This window comes from Haliotis cracherodii, unplaced genomic scaffold, assembly GCF_022045235.1.
Source record: "Haliotis cracherodii isolate W230 unplaced genomic scaffold, xgHalCrac1.p SCAF_33, whole genome shotgun sequence".
NCBI lineage: Eukaryota > Metazoa > Mollusca > Gastropoda > Lepetellida > Haliotidae > Haliotis > Haliotis cracherodii.
Window position 1 is genome coordinate 2117946 of NW_027266290.1, and position 14426 is coordinate 2132371.

The 14426-nt window shown below is 39.1% G+C and overlaps 1 protein-coding gene across 3 annotated transcripts in view; it reads right to left on the reverse strand.

Moving 5' to 3' along the window:
- Window positions 1-14426, reverse strand: part of LOC139477368 (unconventional myosin-Ic-like) — a 98366-nt gene that overhangs the window by 69502 nt on the left and 14438 nt on the right. The window contains exon 1 of one of the 3 annotated variants that reach the window (XM_071259926.1): window positions 99-168. The exons of the other annotated variants lie outside the window; for them this stretch is intronic. The gene's annotated coding sequence lies outside the window, so the exon portion shown is untranslated. Of the gene's footprint in view, window positions 1-98; window positions 169-14426 lie in introns of those variants that run through there. 3 annotated transcript variants of the gene reach the window in all.

Genomic DNA, 14426 nt, shown 5'->3' on the forward strand with positions numbered 1-14426 from the left:
AAGACACAGCCGACATATAGCAGATGCAGGTTGTCTGTATGGTACCCATCCTGACCCAGAACATACACCCAACACTGAAGTGTAAAAAAGACACTCACCTATACAGGGATCACGGTGCAAGACAAGTCGACCTCTCTGCTGCCTTATCAGTGACGCAGGTTACATGCTAGGTCTTGTTTACATCTTGCAACCGTGGTATGAGTAGAGCTCTTTAGTTCGGGAGTCTCACATCCGTCTACCCTCAAAGTACACACAGCCTTCCGTACTGACACCCTGTAATCTTCCACCCCTTTAACAACTGGACGCCCATGTTTCCCAGTAAACAGAACATACCTTGTCATTTGAAGAGGCTAACTTTTCCCATACATTCAGAAAGCAAAAAATACTGACCTGTAGGCCCACCTGCACAAAACAATCTTAGATGCAACTATTGTAAGTACATGCACGGTAAAGTATGGGACTATTGTATGTGTGAGTGAGTGAGTGAGTGAGTGAGCGAGCATTCAATTTTCTTTCAGGTTATTAGTGAGTGAGTGAGTGAGTGAGTGAGTGTGAGTGAGAGCTTTCAATTTCTTTCAGGTTATTTGTGAGTGAGTGAGTGAGTGAGTGAGTGAGTAGGTGAGTGAGTGAGTGAGTATGGGAGTTACAATCTTAAGCACTGAAGACTGACTATGTTAAAGTATGGGAGCTACAATATCACAGAAATAGTATTATCTTATTAACAGTGAATGAGCGAATGCTGCCTAGTGTCATCAGTGTGGCCAAACCAGTATAATTACTTGTTTTTTAGATCCACCTGTTACCATGGTAATGGTTAAGCCATCCAAAAGAGCCAAAGGTTCCATAAAGGGTACCAATACTTCCTGGTAGTCTTCAAAAGGTACAGTTACATTGCCATTTTCACGGTTGGTTATCTCTCATCCACTCCTCAAATAGAAATATATCACCTGAAGTGAAAACATCCCATTTCCATCCCCTAAAAATCAATTCCAAAAACAACATACTGCAACTAGCACAATAAGAAAATAATAGCAAGATCAGATTTTCTTTTAGTTTATGTTTCGTCAACATGTTTCATAAAGTTTTCGAATTTTCCCCTCATCAGCCTCCATTTTGGGGGGATAAAAAAACCTGTAAAACGATAAAATTAGGCTGACTTTACAAAGAAAAGAACCTTCACACACCGTTAGAAATTGGCACTTGTCCTGTAGTCCTTGCCAAACTGCTCAATAGTTAAGGTATCATAAGGACTAGTAGACATTTGCCATTTTGAGGGCTTTGCTCTATGTTATCATTGTATGGGCTAGTGGACTAAAAATGTTAGTTTCTACCGCTGTTCACATATTGAAGTTTTCACTGATAATCCAATTTGGTCAATTTTGATGACATATAGATAGATGAAAGACATAAGTATATATCAATATCTCCACCTTCAAGAACCATGTGGTATTGATTGATAGTAACGGTAGCTGTCAGTGTAATTGGTAAGCACAGAGTGCATATCAATTTGTTTAAAACTTGCAGCCCTTCACCAGAAACCTAGATTAACACTGAGTCTACGAAAATATTTCTTTGAAATATCTTTTCTCCTCTGCTGTTCTTATATACATGGAATCACTGGAACTAGACTTGGTTTAGTTAGATATAGACTTACATAGGCTTTTAGTAAAAATATAATAAATATATAAATAAATTCCAGTCATGGCGAAGCTGTCTTTCGGAAACCTTACATTGAAACAAATTCTGGACAAATGATTTATTATAACACCTAAAGCAGGGTTAGAAATTGGCACTAGTCCTGTAGTCCTTGCCAAACTGCCCAATGGTAAAGGTATCATAAGGACTAGTAGAAAATTGCCATGTTTAAGGGTTTTGCTATATGTTATCATTATAAGGACTAGTGGACGAAAACTGTTAGTTTCTGACGCTGTAAATTATACAATATCCTAAAGTGCATACCGTATTCGACGTAATAAGCACCCAGGGCGCTCTCAAAATTAGAAATAAGGGGCTCTTATTAGAATATAATTTTCGTGAAAGAGTCAAAAGATCGTTAGTTTCGTGGTTAATGCCAACAGCCTGAAATGATACAAAAGAAAAGTCTGTGCGTATTATACCGACAGATATATTTTTCCAGAATTTAATTGCCCATACTTAAGGATGCATATAACACACAAGTGCAAATTGTACACAAATGAATATGTCTTGTGCACATTGATCAATCGGAAGGGGTGCTAATTTGGATTGTTCACTTGCCAATATATTAGCAAATATCGCCATGGGTGCTTATAAGAGTGGGGCGCTTATTACGTTGAATACGGTAACATTTTTAATATATACTACTCAACTTTGGATTAAGGTCATCATAAATCAGATGTCATTCTATTGTGTTACATGGAAAGATACAAATATCCCTATCAAAAGTTGAGTATTATATTAATAATAATAATCCCCGTCGCATGCACTTCATTATAAACAGTGCTGTATTCTGTGTACTCGACACCTACACACTATTTTTCATGATTTTTAGTCAAACATGTTTGTTGTTTAACACCACCGTCTACAATATTGCAGCTATATGAAGGTGGCCAGTAAATACCCGAGTATCCAGTGATTGATATTATGAGCATTGATCCATGTTGCTGGGCTACGAGCCAGACCACCTGATCCATTTAATCACCTCTTACGACCAGCATAAGTTTGATGGGAACCATCCTAACCCAGAATCCCATGGGGTGAGTCAAACATGTATTATACAGTCAAACATGTTTAATAAGTATAAGTCAAACCAGTAAGCTGGTGCCTCCGCCTTAGGAGGAAGTCCGGGGTTCGATTCCTGGCCGCGTCATACCAAAAGATGTTAAAAGATGGTACTTGTTGTTACCCTGTCTGGCTCTCGCTATTAAGGGGCTAAAACAAGGACTGGTCGGCTCAGAGTCAGTATACTGTGTCTGAGTGGGGTATTCAGGTTAAAATGCAGCATGGTATCTCAGTGGGCTAGCACTATAAATCGGCATCAGTCTGGAATAGTACATACAGCCACACACCCATGCCTGCACGTCGCTATATAAGTGTAAAAATCTTGGATGCGACGATACACCCCATTTCACCTCACCTCAGAATAATCATTTTAGTCAATAAGGTTATCTTTCAAACGTCTGTGCTGCATTTGTTAATGTCTTTATGAATATTTTTGCCCATGTATTCAACTTGTTTCAAAATGAATGGACATTTATAGAATTGACTGTGTCTTGAATATCACCTGCAATATCTTTCGAGATCATGAGAAAACCTGTCAGTTTCAACCGTTCCCAGGTCTTTGTCGTATTAATTAACTACAGCCTTCCCCCATCCTCCCTCGGACATTCCGATCCACCTCACCACTAAACAATGTCGTTGTTGATACATTCTCAGTCTACATGGCTGGCTGGCTGGCTGGCTGGTGCAGGCTCATTGAAGGTACAAGATCGCATCTACGTTTGGATCCATACCCCATTATTTTCTACATATTCTGTTTAAGCATGAATAAAATTAAAAAACAAAAAGTATGATAAATGCCTCTCAAAAGACTAGAAAGTATAAAAAAATAAATATTTACAATTATACTGTTTCCATTCAGGACTAAATGGACCGGTTCAATGACCCACAGCAATTCAAAATGATGTGGCCGGCACATTCAATATGTTTGACTGATTTGAGGGTTAAATTTTCCGGTACATCGACTATTTTACCGGTAAATTACTAACAATTATCCGGTAAACAGAAACACAGAGATATACACCCTACCTCGTTCATTTGTATACCACTGATGCTACCCAAGCTCCTTACAGTGACATCTCCCTATTAAGAACATAACTGTGTCAAGCACTGCAATGGAGCCCTTCTTAAAGACCCTGCTTTTGTATGCGTTCTGTGACCATAGATTGATGATGTACATTTGGGATTTCTTTTAATTTACAACTGTTTTAACATCAGTTATCTAATCAGTTATAAATCTATATTTAGCTGATAACGCTGTTGGGATTTCGCTTTTATTTGCAACTGTTACATAACCTCTGTCCAATTCATTTCTGACAAATTTATAATCAGCTGTTGACTGACAGGGATTTTATGTTCAATTGATTGCAAATCTTTACACATCTAGGAGTAATTAATGCTATATTCTGCAATTTGGTTTGAAATTTCAAATAGAAGAGTCAAAACGAGAAAAATCTAGCTGATGTTGCATCTTGAAGAAATTAAACCACTAACATGACTAAGTAGCTTGCAGTTGTAAATATTTTTAGCTGAAACCACTTCAGCTTGGCAAGGATAGGGCTTTTTTATTAAAGCCTGCAGGATAGAATTATAATTGCTGCTATGATATTTGTTTGCGGACCTCAGTTGAATGTGTATCTTTGAAGCTTTAAGATGAACTACTTCAGCAGTAAAATTGCAAGCATCAGTTCTCATTTTACAATTTCATGTTTAGTATTCAGTGTGAAGAGCAGAGCAAGGCAAGAGAGTTAACCGACTTTAAAAGTCCAGTTTTCACCCTTGCCGAACTAATAATGCTGGAATTCCTGAGCTCAATCGTAGCGCCACCAGTGGCTATTACGAGTTATGACCCTTCTATGCCTCTCCTATGGACCAATCAGATTCCACCCCTCGTATCACATGCATTTGCTTCAAACAAAACGGCGGAGCCCAGTCAAGACGATCTGATCGATAATCAAAATCTACATATTGTGATAAAAAGAGTCTTACATCGCAAAGTGCATCAAATCACGTGAGCACCTTGATTAAAAACATGAAAAGATTTAGAAAATATCTGTTGACAAAGAGTTAGCGGTGCACATGCTTTGCAAATCCTGCAATCGACCAAAATCTGCATGACAGTTTTCGACTTCGTTGCGAGATTTTGATTGGAGTATGCATAGACTCGTTAGTCCAGCCAAAATGTAACTCCATAATACCAGCCTAGTTTGGCAAGGGTGGAAACTGGTCTTTATAGTCAGTTAATTCACTTGCCTTGGGAAGATGTGTGAAGAGTTGAGTTTAATATCACTTTGATCAGTATTGTAGATATAATTATAACAACACTGAGTGAGTGAGTGAGGTTTTACGCTGCTCTTAACAATATTCCAGCAATATCACAACAGGTGACACCAGAAATTGGGCTTCACACATTGTAACCATGTACAATGGGAATCACATCTGAGTATTCAGCGTGATGAGTGAACCCTTTAACCATTAGGCTACCCTACGGCCACTTTTAGGTAACACTTTAAGATATATTGAAATTCTCAAGCTGATAATGTCTAGAGATGTACATCTGTTGTGTTATTTACAGGCTGGAGAATGTAATTAGTTATTTTCACAGACTTGGGCCCAAAAAAAGAAATGTGGTTCTCATTATTGACCCCTCCCAACCCTAATTTATTCAATGGTACTCCGAGTTCCAGATAAGCTGAATATTTGCATAATACCGTATTTGACGCAATAAGCGCCTGCTCTCTTATAAGCGCCCACGGCGATATGTGCGAATATATTGGCTAGTGAACAATCCCAATTAGCACCCCTTCCAAATGATCAAGATTTATTTATTCGTGTAAAATATGTGTGTTATATGCATCCTTAATTATGGGAAATTAAATTCTGGAAAAATATATCTGTCGTATATAAACATTTCAGGCTGTCAGCATAAACCACGAAATTTACGATCTTTCAACCCTGTGGTTTTTCACCAAAACAATATTCTAATAAGAGCCCCCTATTTCTATTTTTGAAAGCCCCCCGGGCACTGATTATGTTGAATACGGCATATGCAATATTAATCCCCATTATCCAATTAGTCTAGCCTACCTACAATTACACATGAAAAATGTCAAAAATGGTATAACATTACTATGCGTAAGTACCCAGAATGTCAGAAGTTTCAATATGACACCTTCGTATGACAGGCTAGTTTTCGCATCACAAAGAGTAACCTTATTCATCCATGATTAGGTAGTGTTTTCCTTGCCCCTAATTCACTGTTAAGACACACTCTGAGCCCTGTGCCGGCTGTGTCCAGTATTGAGAGTCTCGCCACGTCTAATCTTGAATAAACAACACAAATAGCCTCACTTCTCTACCCAGCCCCGCTGACCAGCCATTGTAGACATACTGTGTGGATTACAGCTGTCTGAATGTGAGGTAAACTGGGGGTTAACATCGCTTTCATGAGATACTTATAATGCCGCAGTTAAACATGGATACCGCATTCAGATGTAGAATACCGACTCCGGGCCGACCAGTCCTTATCTTATCCCCTCGAAGGCGAGCGTCAGGCAGGGTGACAACAAGTATCATCTTTTAACGCTGTCTGGTATGACATGGACGAGGATCGAACCATCGACCTTCCTCTCTCCAGGCTGATGCTCTATTCAATTGACCATGAGGTGGTCATAGTTCGAAGAAAAACCATTCATTCTGGTTTCAAAAGTTTGAGGTCAGATAAATTCACATACAGCCGGCCTAGAAGTTAAAATGTGGACATTCTCAAAAAGATTTTTCTCAAAAACACAAACAAATAAACAGAAATAATTATGTGAATGCATCACATTATATCAACACAAACGTGTTCTGGTATTTCATCTTGTTCTACCTCCAACGGTGCTGCTGTTCATTTTCAGAGTATAAGGATGACAATCAGTGCTGCTAAACATACTATGAAAACCCTGTAAAGTTGATTTTATGGTATGGAAAACTTGCAGAACTGTTACCATGGTTACCACCTCCTAAACTCTAAAAAAGAATTCCACCTTGTATCCGACTTTGGAGCTTCTCCTTTAGCAAGTCTAGTAAGGCTGACCGTACTAAAAGATGCCAGACTTTCATAGAAACCATTAATAAATTGATTTTCTTAAAAAAATCAGATTTGAAACTTGTTATTTAACAGTATCTTCCTAACACATGTCAATGACTTATGAAAGTCTATGGCCACTGGAACACTTCATTCTGGGGAGGAGGTAGACTAGCATTTAGTCTATGAAATGTTACCATGGTTACACAAAGCCCTTCCCGGCTTTAAAAATATAAAAAATAATTTTCCCTATGCTGTAGGAATAGAGCTACAGGCTAGACTTGCTTTTGTATATGTTTCTAGATTATTATTTTTTCATAAAATAAATATATTCCAGTCATGGTGCAGGATGCGGGAGGAGGCTCTAGGGTGATATTCAGCAGAAATCTTGAAGCATGCTTCAGGTGACCTCACAAGCCGGGTGTGGCCCTCCGTGTCGTATGGTATAGGTCAACTGTTGACGCCATCAACTCGTTAAACATTACACAGCGTTGTTCTTCCACTCAGCCTGTGAGTGATCAGGCCACAATAACTACACACGCAATTCTGTCCTGCTTACCATGGGTCATATCATGTACAAGAGGAAAATATCCCACAGTGTCGCCTCCTTACCATGGGTCATATCATGTACAAGAGGAAAATATCCCACAGTGTCGTCTCCTTACCATGGGTCATATCATGTACAAGAAGAAAATATCCCACAGTGTCGTCTCCTTACCATGGGTCATATGTACAAGAAGAAAATATCCCACAGTGTCGTCTCCTTACCATGGGTCATATCATGCACAAGAAGAAAATATCCCACAGTGTCATCTCCTTACCATGGGTCATATGTACAAGAAGAAAATATCCCACAGTGTCGTCTCCTTACCATGGGTCATATCATGTACAAGAAGAAAATATCCCACAGTGTCGTCTCCTTACCATGGGTCATATCATGCACAAGAAGAAAATATCCCACAGTGTCGTCTCCTTACCATGGGTTATATCATGTACAAGAAGAAAATATCCCACAGTGTCATCTCCTTACCATGGGTCATATGTACAAGAAGAAAATATCCCACAGTGTCGTCTCCTTACCATGGGTCATATCATGTAGAAGAAGAAAATATCCCACAGTGTTGTCTCCTTACCATGGGTCATATCATGTACAAGAAGAAAATATCCCACAGTGTCATCTCCTTACCATGGGTCATATGTACAAGAAGAAAATATCCCACAGTGTCGTCTCCTTACCATGGGTCATATCATGTACAAGAAGAAAATATCCCACAGTGTCGTCTCCTTACCATTGGTCATATCATGTACAAGAAGAAAATATCCCACAGTGTCGTCTCCTTACCATGGGTTATATCATGTACAAGAAGAAAATATCCCACAGTGTCGTCTCCTTACCAGGGGTCATATCATGCACAAGAAGAAAACAGAAATGGGCTTCACACATTGTACCCATGTCGGGACTCAACCCCGGTCTTCGGCATGACGAGTGAACGCTTTAACCACTAGGCTACCCGACCGCCCCTTGTCTTACAAGAAAATGGCACTGTAGCTTGCTTCTAGTAATAAGGGCGTATCTTGAACAAAAGATGTGTCTGAGGGGGTCTTCGTCTCTGCCTATTCTTTAGAGTTAATCAATTGTTCAAGGTTAATTTCAATTATCAGGATTGACTTACAAAAGTGGGGGGTCCAGCGGCCCCCCAAATAATTAGTCTTAAGCGTCATTAAAGGCAAAATAAGGGTCCTGTAAAGTAATGAAATGGTCTTGTGCACTGTGTGTTTTGATACTTTAGAGTGAGTGAGTGAGTATGGTGAGTGAGTATTATTGTGCTTCTCAAGAGACGCATTATATTCTGTTTCTGCATCCATTCTCTACATTTGTGAGTCGCGTAAAAGCCTGCCATTTAATGACGGTAACCTCAAATAATCAGACAATCCAGTGATTCGTATTGTGAAGTGCGATTCACACCATCGAGGTACAACGACATGCCACCAACAAAGTACCCATTTGGTCGCCTCTTACGAGTCACGACCTGCATAGTGAGTGAGTGAGTGAGTTGGGTTTAACACCGCTTTTAACAGAATTCCAGTTATATCACGGTGTGTCAGTTTAATGTGGGAGGAGACCTGCATCACTTCGGGCTTTCCACCCACATTAAGCTTGGACACCCTGTCATATACTCGAATACTGTTAAAAGCGGCGTTAAACCCAACTCCCTCACTTAATCATGTTAATGTTGATCATGCTATCAACCACCCTTTGTTTACCCCAGAGTTGATTAATTACAGTTTGTTTTGTTTGTTTGTTGTTTAACGCCGCACTTAGCAATATTCCAGCTATATGAAGGCAGTCTGTAAATAATCGGGTCTGGAACAGACAATCCAGTGATTGACATCATGAGCATCGATCTACACAATTGGGATACAATGACATGCATCAACCAAGTCAGCGAGTCTGACCACCCGATACCGTTAGTCGCCTCTTACGACAAGCATTGTCCTCTTTTAAGACAAGCATGGGCTGCTGAAGATCAATTCAAATCTGGCATCTTCACGGGATGATTATTTACAAGCAGTGAAGCTGCAGAGATAAATCTTGAGTATGGCTGACTGCTGCAGAAATAACAAATAAGCATAAACATCAACATTGGACCTTAAATATTTTTTTCTGAAAAATCTAATCTCAGCTTCAAAGGGAATAGGAGTGTTTGATAACTGCAACCCATCTGGGACAAGGATCTAACGAGGATCTAACGAGGATCTAAAGAGGGTCTAACAAGGAGCTGACATTCCTGGAGATATACACCAGTGGCAAGTCTGAAATAAGACATCACTTTGTAGTGTTCACTTCATGGCTGCTGAAATTTGCAGAAATCAATAAAAAATCTTGCTAATTACTGATAGTTTTTTTATCGTTGATCTTGAGATGATAATAGTTAAACATCAAATGACTGTGCAATGCTTGAGGCGGGGGTCATGCCAAGATGCTCACATCACGATATCAGTGAACAGTCCTGGTGTAGCGATACAGGGATACAGTATTGTATCCCGATACGAGGCCCATGATACAATACAATTTACAACCCTGTATCACAATACATAGGATACATTACCTTTCAAGTTATAATGGTTTAAAAACATGGCAATAATAACAGAAACTGTTCAACCAGCATACCCAGATTCTTTAGTATTTCTTGGTTGGCTATACTAAACAACGTAACATTCACTGTCCTCTAGCCTAAATTTATTTTGGCCCTACAATATCCCATCTTTGATCTCTGAAATTTAAAAACAATTGATTCAGGATTGTGATTCACCTGCAATGAGGAAAATATAATGATGACATAAAAATACTGTATCGGCATATGAGTGAGTGAGTGAGTGAGTTGGGTTTAACGCCGCTTTTACCATTATTCCAGTTATATCACGGAGTGTCTGCTTAATGTGGGAGGAAAGCCCGAAGTGATGCAGGTCTCAGACGTTTACCACTTCCGTGAAACCCACGAGCACGGGTATGGTGCTAACAAACCTAGAAACATAATTGAGGCGAACCGGGATTCGAACCCACAATCATAGGTTTCTGGCGTGTCCAGGGGACGCAACTCTGCACAGCGAATCGCGGCGCCTTAGATGACCGGGCAACCCGTGCCCCCATCAGCATATGAATCATATCACACCATCATAAAGTATCAGGATACAGTTGTACCGCAACCCCACTGTATCGTTACACCTCTATCAGGATATATAAGACTTCAAAATTAGAATGTCTTGTTTGATAAGGCTTGTTACTAAGAGTTCTGACCCGTGAAGATCTGGGTTAGAATAGGTCTTCAGCAACCCACGCTTGATGTAAAAAGCGACTCTGCTTGTCATAAGAGGCGACTAACAGGCTTGCTGACTTGGTTGATGCATGTCATTGATCCCAATTGCATGGATCAATGCTCATGATGTCAATCACTGGATCATGACACTTTCAGGGTATCTCATCAACATTACAGCAAGCACGCTAGAACTGTGGGGAAATCAAACCTGGGCCTTCAATTGAGGAGCGATCACTTTATCCTGTAGGCTACTCTATCACCAAAGATACAAGAATCCTGAATCTTTTAACAAAACCAAAAGAAAAAAAAACATAATCAGATCCATTTTGGGAATCAAACCTGGGCTTTGGTTCGATGAGCAAACACCTTAACCACACGGCTAGCCCATCACCAAAGATACAAGAATCCTGAATCTTACTCAAACCAGATGAAAACAAAAATGATAAAATAGATCCATTTGGGGAATCAAACCTGGGCTTTGGCTCGATGAGCAAACACCTTAACCACAAGGCTACCCCATCCCCAAAGATACAAGAATCGTGAATCTTTTAACAAAACCACATGAAACCAGAAATCAGATCCGTGTGGGGAATCAATTGTATATCATAGGAGACTTCCATGTGACATTTAGCTGATTCTTCAACTTCTAGGTCATCCCAACACCAAAGAGAAAAATAAAAACTTAATCTTAATGATAAAACCAACTGAAACCAGAAATCAAAACACGAACAGCACTTTCAGACACAATCAGCATGATCCGAATCATACATCTTTTAAACAAACAACAAAAACAAGAAATCTGATTGTATCTTGAAGTGCTATATCAGTGCAGAAACAGAAAGTCTTCCATGTCAAAAATTCTAACTAACTTCCGTATCTGATGGAACTGCAATATCCCAGTTCCTCTCTCCTGCTGCCCACAGCCTCAGTCTGACATCAAGTGATAGCGTCATTAATATACAACATGTACAAGGAATGCTCATCTGGGGGGACATGCTTGTATCAGGCTCTTGACATTTAGGAATGGAATGGAATTTTGTGTTTGTACAAAATTACAAAACTGATTACACTTGAACATTGCTGAAAGGCTAATTGCTTACATGGCCACTGTAAGCTCTGCTCGATTTAAGGAGTGAGTGAGTATGATTTTACGCCGCTTTTAGCAATATTCCAGCAATATCACGGCGGGGGACACCAGAAATGGGCTTCAAACATTGTACCCATGTCGGGAATCGAACCCCGGTCTTCGGCGTGATGAGCGAACGCTTTAACCACTAGGTTACCCGACCACCCCTTGTCTTACAAGAAATTGGCACTGAAGCTTGCTTCTAATAATAAGGGCGTATCTTGAACAAAGATGTGTCTGCGAGTGTCTTCGTCTCTGCCTATTCTTTAGAGTTAATCAATTGTTCAAGGTTAATTTCTTTGGCTGTAACGGATCAGTTTAATCAGGTGGTCATGGGGAGTTATTCCATTTATCAGGATTGACTTACAAAAGTCGGGGCGTGACGAGCGAACACTTTAACCACTAGGCTACCTGACCGCCCCTTTCTCGATTTAAGGTACTGGATTTCATTTGTACAAGGCCCATGTTGACATGAAATCCAGATTGCAACAGACACAACCTGGTTGCACCCTGGTCCCATAAATGTATCAAAGTTGAAACATAGGCCTGTCTGCTGGCAGTGTCACATACCTTAATGATATATTGCTGACTGAAAACATCATAGAATCAGCAGGCCTCAAAGTTGTCGCCAATGTGACCTAATTCCAGTTTGTTTTCTGTCTAAAATTCAGAGGTAGCCAAATGACTACCTAGAAAAATATCTTATGGTGACTAGATTCTATTGCTACACATCTGTAGACACAAAAATAAATAACAGCTGATATTGGAAAACATGTCCGCTAATAATTGTACTCACAAATAATTCCTTCTAATGTCGACAATGAACCAAAATACATAAAATTAATGTAATTTGTATTTTATTTTATTTGACATTGCTCATTGGATAAGCGAGGATATACCTATATAATCTAGTAACATAAATTGCATCATTGTCCAAGACACAAGTAACAAAATTCAAGTACAGTTTCCAAAAGATACAATCTCAAGACTGCTGTAACTTGTTCATATTATTAGTTATTTGATAAAGATAATTTCAAATGCTTTTGGCTACCTACAATATTGGCTTGACTTCTTCATTTTACCACTGGCTACCTGGAAAAACATTCTTGTAGCCACCTGGCTACTTGGTAAAAATTTAAACTTTGAGGCCCGAATCATGTGCACATAATCTTGAAGTGTCTTCAGTTTGATGACATCACGCCCAAGAAAGCAAGACAAATTACACATAGCACAAGGTGTAGTGTTATATAGTATAGTAAATAAAGCTTCCAGGCATTATGTTCAAATATTGATGTTGTATGTTCCAGTAAGGGTTAGACTGACATAAATTTGAATTTATTTCACATGCAGTTGGTGTATGTACATATACTTATTAGGTTGCGTTTTTAAAAATTTTGATGCTTTACACAGCTTAATCGAGCCCTGGACAACAACGAATAAGTAATTCGATTTTCACATAATTTATTTTTAAATTTGAATTAAATATTTTTCGATTTAATTGTTTACACAAACTGTTCAATGCATCTGCGTACATGAACTGTCAACAGATGTGATTCACGTGACGCATAATCATGATGTTTATGAAGTATGTATATGGCATATTTTGGGCCGGCGTGCTAGTGCAGTGTGCAAATAGCCACCTGCCCAACATATGACCATCAAAAACCCAACATTAAATTAATATCTGCAATTAATTTAGGTTGAATTATCAAAGTTAACCCCTTCATAATATTTGACTTATGATTTGAAAATTGGGTTAATTAGCATATTTAGGGTTGTGAAATTTGAAACTGACTAGTGTCTTTTAAGGCCAGTTAGTCCACTTTGACTGCAATAGTTTGAGATTATTTCACATACTGTACTATTGCCAAAAAATATTCCTGGTACATATTCATAAAGATGTACCTAAATATGATAACAGTTATGGAATAGACAATGATAGAAGATAATGGTTTAACAGCCGTCTTAAACAAGGACTTCTGCAAATATTTAAATCAGTTCATAAAAGCTTAAATGTTTGAACTAAATTAGTATTGACCACACTGAAAGTCCTTGAGCTACAAATTATGATAACAATGTCAAATGTTTACTCTGCTTAATCACAGATTAATAACTCATTCAAGAGGATCACGTTTCCAACACATCATTCAACCTTACAGATTATCTTAAAGAACCGAAACATGATTTACAAATAATCTTCTCAACACAGATCAAACAGGGCTCAATATCAAATGTTTATCCTCGAAAACCCAGACAATAAATTCAAGGTAAACACAAATGTGTCACTTCTGAGAACACGAAGATATCCTGTGCGTGTGTGGAGTTCACTGACCTGGCAAACATCGTGAGCTGGTCAGTTCAATGTTTAGTTTTGGTCAGCGCGACGCGAGGCATTGGTTCTCCGGTTGACCAACACATTTGAGGGTTTATGACACTCGTTAACATTTATTGCACACCTGTGCAACAATAAGGGCATGTGAAGGTTCTACAAGCCCTGACCTTTGAGACACTGCATGTACATAATGAATGTGATTCAGCAGACCCAATGGCTTACCACTGTCAGCACTGCTTGATGTAGGCTGCAATCTTGTAGGACACAGGATATGTAGGCTTTATACAACACTTGACAACTGATCACTATTCAATTTTCTTTCAG